Raw genomic sequence first — 6,000 nt, 5'->3', positions numbered from 1 at the left:
ATGACAGATCTCATCACGGTCGTCCAACCTGTTATCATTGAAAAATTTTACTTTTGCAAGTCAAACTGACATTTGAAAAAGATTTTGAAAATAACTCGCCTCCGTTTTAAAATGCAAGATAATTCCAAAGAATGGGCTTCGCCTGTCGGTACGAGGTTCAACCTTTCCTGGTACTATAACCAGAGGTAATTGAACCAAGGATCAATCGAGTGCTTTGCTTTGCTCAACTTGTCTAAACCGATATTCTATTTTCTAAATGCATAAAGAATCAGGCATGTGCTATGACTTAGAAAGATTTTGACTTGAAAAACATGATGTATGCTTGAAATACTTTGAAATATTTGAAAAAGTAGAAGCTTTAAAAATCGTGAATCAGGATTTGAGAAGTAATTTGAAGAAAGTAAAATCGATTTCTGAAGAAAAGGAGCGCTTTCTGAAAAAAATTAAATTCTGGAGAAATTCAAATAACTTTGAGAAAATTAATTTTTTTTAGATAAATTTGGAAAATATATCAGAAGGGATGGACGTGTGGCCCTATGAAAATCCTTTCATGATGTAATCTATCCTAGATTAATAAATGAATGCAATTTGAGAAAATATTTTCTGAAGAACTTTTGAGAAAATTATTTGAAAAAGGAAATTTTTTGTGCCTTATAGAATTTTAATAAAAATAGATTTTCCTCATATCCCTGACTATGGCCACAGATATGGATTGAATCTAATCCATTTGATTCTAGAAGGAGAAAAATATTTAGAAAATTTTGAAATATGCAGTGGTTTTTGAAAATAGCCTGAGTGTAGGCCGATTGTGACTTAAAAGAAGATAAATCTGGATTTTGTTTATATTCTGATCATGGCAATAAATACGAACTCAATCGAGTTTATTAACTTCTTATAATCTAGTGCACGTGTCATTCGTGTAGACCATGGTGAGTTTGAATATGCATGAATCATCATCCATCACACATTAATATTATTGAAAAATAAAACTATATGCAATGCAATCCTATTCTAAGCAGGAAAAGTAAATTCTTATTCTAAAGTATATATTTAATTTATATCACTAATTTTAATTTAAATAAAGGAAAATAAAAAGAAATACAGTTTTGAATATCTCTGCAAAACTAGAAAACTTGTTAGTGAAAATATGTCATTTTTTCTGAATTTATCCAATAATATCTGAAAATTACTGGATTTATCCAGATATAAGCCTTTTTTCATATTTTCCTGAGATAAACATAATAAAATATGATGTAAAATAGAATAAATAATAAAAGTAAACAACTTTGAAATTTGGATTTTGGAGAAAAATGACTATGGCCTTGAAATCAGGGTTTTCAGAAAAGATTTTGGTAAAACTATGGATTTAGGACTCAAATGGATTCAAATCAAAGCCAAATCAGGTATGAAGTACCATAGCATGAATATAAACATGATCAAACATTAAAAACATAAAATGTTTTATAAAAAAATCAAAATATCATTAGTGTTTTACTCAAATCGGGACTCCGCGGGCACCCTGTTTTCATGATTTAATCAAATAATATATCAAATGAATTAAAAAATATATAAAAATTGACATGAATAGTTCTGATAACCCTAAAATTAAACTGAAATCGAAAAAATATGTTTTTGATATTATTTTAATATAAAAATTAAATAAAACCCTAAAACACATGATTTTGCTTGTGGGCACGTATCTATCACAGTGTCATACTCAAATTGGGTATCAAACCACCATAGTATTTATAGAGAAATACTAGACAAAAAAATAGGGATTTTCCTTTTTACAGATCAGAAAAATCATCTTCAGTTAGGGAGATATCGCTTCGTCAATATACGCTTGATTCTGGTGAATAAATAACAAGTTGAAATAAACACATCCAGTTTTGGGTACAGGAAAATATATCAAATTGTGTTCAAAATTTATAATTTTTTATAATATGACAGTATATACACAGAGAAATATTTTCCTATTTACGGATCATCGATCAGATCTTCGGTTAGGGAGATACGATCTGCACAGATTGATCTAGTGTTTAGGCAATGCATAATAGGCTCTGTAAAACTGATTCTACTTTCTGTCAGAGGAAAAATAAAAATCCATCATAAAAAAATCTAAACTTTCTACAAGAAATACTAGACATCAAGACAAAGCCACTGCAACTTACGGATCATAGATCGAATCTCTGATGGGAGAGATATGATTGACACAAGTTGATCTTGATTCCACATAGCGTTTTCATGGTTCAATAATCATGGTTCGGTTTTCGATTTTTTTATCAGGGCTACAAAACTCAAAATATCACAAAATTTTTATGAGATGACGCTGACATATTCACGGTTTAACCTTAAAAAAAAATCAAATTTTTTGACAAAAAAATGCATATAAAATAACATTGTTTCCGCATGCCCAGGATCGAGAATCGCATATTATCGATAAAACATGAAAAACCATAATCTAAACATGAAAAATAATAAAAAAAACATGCAAATAATATCACGAATTTGGATTTAATGCTTGAATGAGTAAAATAACCATGAACATGATAAATAAATAAAAAAAATCAGGGAATACATGGTTAGAATTTGATTTAGCCTCTAAAAGAGGGATTCGACCATCGAACGGTCAAATCTCGATCTTTTTCAGGCCTTTAACATAATAAATGAAAAATAAATATTATTAATGGATCAAAAATGTGTAAGAGACCATCAAACATCAGTTGATCATCATCTTGAGGCTCTCACATGATTTTTTTGAAATAAAAACAAAAGAAAAGCATGCTAAAAGAGGCAACAATGGTAATTTTTAATAAAAAATGATAAAAAAACAATAAAAGAAATGAAGAACTTGCCTTGGGCAGCAATGGAGGAAGGACTGGAACTTGAAGAAGAGAAAGGACCACAAATTTTTGGAGAGAGAGAGGAGAGAAAAAACATGGGTTGACCCCCCTAGAGTCCCCTATTTATAGTTTTTTAAAACCTCCATAATTTGGGTTAATTAAGAAGTTTTTATTTTTTAAAACTCTTTCTAATTAAATCAATTAAAGTGAATGACTTTTTTGAAGGATCCTAACCTAATTCAACTCTAAATAACCTATTTGAGTCCTAATTAAACCATAAAACCAATCCAAATATGGCGCCAACCCCTCTGGGCCTACACTTGGTTTTTAAAACTCTAATTTAAAACTTCAAAAACCAAGGTTAAAATGAAAAGTGAAAATGAGATTTTAAAATCAATTTTGACTCTTCTAACCTAGCTAGGATACTAAGCTAATCCTAAACTAACCAAAACTTTCAAGTGTGACGCCAACCAATGTGGGCCCCACTTGATTTTTCAGAAAACGATTTTGAAATTTTTGAAAATAAAGGGTTAAAAATGATTTTTTTCTTAGAAACTTCAAAAGAACATCTAAGCTAAGTATTTTTTTTTTGTATTTTTGAGATATGAATGACATGAAATGATATGAGATTAAAAATTAGGATTTTTCATCCCTACAGGGTGGGTCTCGCTTGAAGAAGGTTGAAAGCTGATTTGGAAATCAGGTTTTTGAAATGAAGGATTTTAAAAAGGGAAGTTTTTAAAGGAAAGTTTGACAATAAAATCGAGATTCTAAACCAAATAGAGTTATAAATGGATTGGGACTCTTCCAGAGGTGGCGCCAACTGTGTGGGCCCCACATCAAGGTTTTGAAAAAGTGGAAATAAAGACTGAAAAGAGTTTTGAAGCAGAGTTGATCACCAAATGAGAATTAGAGGTTTTAAAATAGAGTCCTGTCCCGATTAGAACTCTGGGACAGAGTTCTAAAAATTTAAAACTCTTTATTTTTGGGGTTTTTGAAAGAAAACAAAGAGGTTTTGAAAGATCTTTTAAGAAATTGGCGAAAATGAATAAAATATGAGACCAGAGTCAGAGTCCTAATCTAATTGGAACTCTAGCATAGAGTCCTAAATCAACTGGGACTCTGTGAAATGGACTAATTTTTGAAAAACAAGTGAAGAGAATGAAAATGGAAGTAGAAACAAAAATCAAAATGGAGTTCTAACTGGATTGGGACTCTGGGACAGAGTCCTGATCGAACTAAAACTCTAGATTTTCGGCAATTTTGAAAGATAAATAAAGGAATTTTAAAAAGGTTTTCTCAAAATTTGATAAAATGAGCTGAAAAATGAAGTTAGAGTCAGAGTCCTAATTCAACTGAAACTCTTGAAATAGAGTCTTAAGTTGACTAAAACTCTACAAAATTGGATTTTTTTCGAAAAACAAGCGAAACGATTTTAAAAATAGGTAAACATGGGAGTTAAAACAGAAATTAGAACAGAGTCATGATCAGATCAGAACTCTGAGACATAGTCCTAATTCAACTGAAACTCTAAAAATTTTGATTTTTCTTAAAATAGACAAAAAGATTTTGAGAACTTTTTGCAAAAATAGGTGAAAACTGAAATCAGAATTAGAGTCCTCATCTAACTAGGACTCTATGACAGAGTCCTAATTTGATTAAAACTCTCAAAATTTTAAACAAACAAGGAGGTTTTAGAAGCTTTTTCGCAAAAATAGATAAAAATAAGGTGAAAACTGAAATCAGAATTAAAGTCCTGATCCAACTGGGACTCTGAGACAAAGTCCTAATTCGACTAAAACTCTTAAAATTTTGGGTTTTCTAGAAAATAAATGAGAGGGTTTTAAAAAATAGGTGAAAATAAGATAAAAATTGAAGTCAGATTCAGAGTCCTGATCCGACTAGGACTTTGAGAAAGAGTCCTAATTTGACTAGAACTCTAAGAATTTTTGTCTTTTTGAAAGTCAAGTGAGAAGGTTTTCGAAAACAAGTGAAAAATAAGAGCAAAGGATGAAATCATGATAGAGTCCTAATCCGATTGAAAGTCTGTGATAGAGTCCTAGTTCAACTGAAACTCTAAAATTTTAGCCAAAATAAAAGATTTTCAAAGCTTTTTCTCGATAAAAGATAAAAATAGAAGTGAAAAGTAGAGTTCTGATCCGACTGAAGCTCTAAAAAAGAGTCCTAATCTGACTGAGACTCTGAGATTTTGGCCAAAATGATAGAAGTGGACAAGGGATATGATTACATCTGGTTTAAAATCAAAATAAAATTTTGAAAATGTTTAAAAAGATGAAAAGATGGAGTCCTGATCTAACTAGGACTCTAACATTTTGTAAAATTTGATAAATGAAGGAATCCAGAAGCGACACCACCTAGCTGGGTCTCATCTGAGGATCGAAATCAGTTAAAAAATGATTTTAAAATAAATCCAGATTATTTTTTTAAAGAAAATAAGATCCTAGGGGTTAACAAATAAAAAATATTGATTCAAAACCCAGGTTTGTGAAATCAATCTTAAAAAGAAGGTTTTAAAACTCGAATCTGGATTGAAAATTTTGGCAAATTAGAGTGTTGGATCTCGAAAAAAATATACAATGCCATGTAATGCAATGAAATGCTATAAAATGATGAGAAATAATAAGAAATGATGAGAAATGACATGCGATGATATGCAAAATGCAAACTCTGAATAAGGGATTTGAAGTCCCGGACCCCTGGCAGAGATAAAAAATTAAGAATTCTTGTCTGAAGGCAAAACTTGACGATTGAAATTGAGCCAAAAAGGAGATTGAATCTTGATTGCAAGATGAAATATTGGAATTTGTTGTAAAATTTGGGTTATGAACATCCCTGACTCAGATATCGACCAGTTGGTTCCCTGAAAGCTGCAGAGAGTGGGTCCCAGTAGCGAGAGGTAGGTGTTTGTTAATGAGAGTGAAAATTTGGGGTGTTTAGAGACACTACAAGAAAATTGTTAATTAGCGACGGAAATTAGCGACGGATTTTTCCCGTCGCTACTTAGCGACAGATTAGCTAGAGATAGAATCTGTCGCTAATTTGCGATGGATTAGCGAGGAAACGACTTTTATCGCTAATCTGTCGCTACTTAGCGACGGATTAGCGACTGCATGTTTTTGTCGCTACTTTTTATTAC

Source organism: Nuphar pumila, chromosome 17 (assembly GCF_984573655.1).
Source record: "Nuphar pumila chromosome 17, dmNupPumi1.hap1.1, whole genome shotgun sequence".
Lineage (NCBI taxonomy): Eukaryota > Viridiplantae > Streptophyta > Magnoliopsida > Nymphaeales > Nymphaeaceae > Nuphar > Nuphar pumila.
This window is presented reverse-complemented; position numbering follows the sequence as displayed.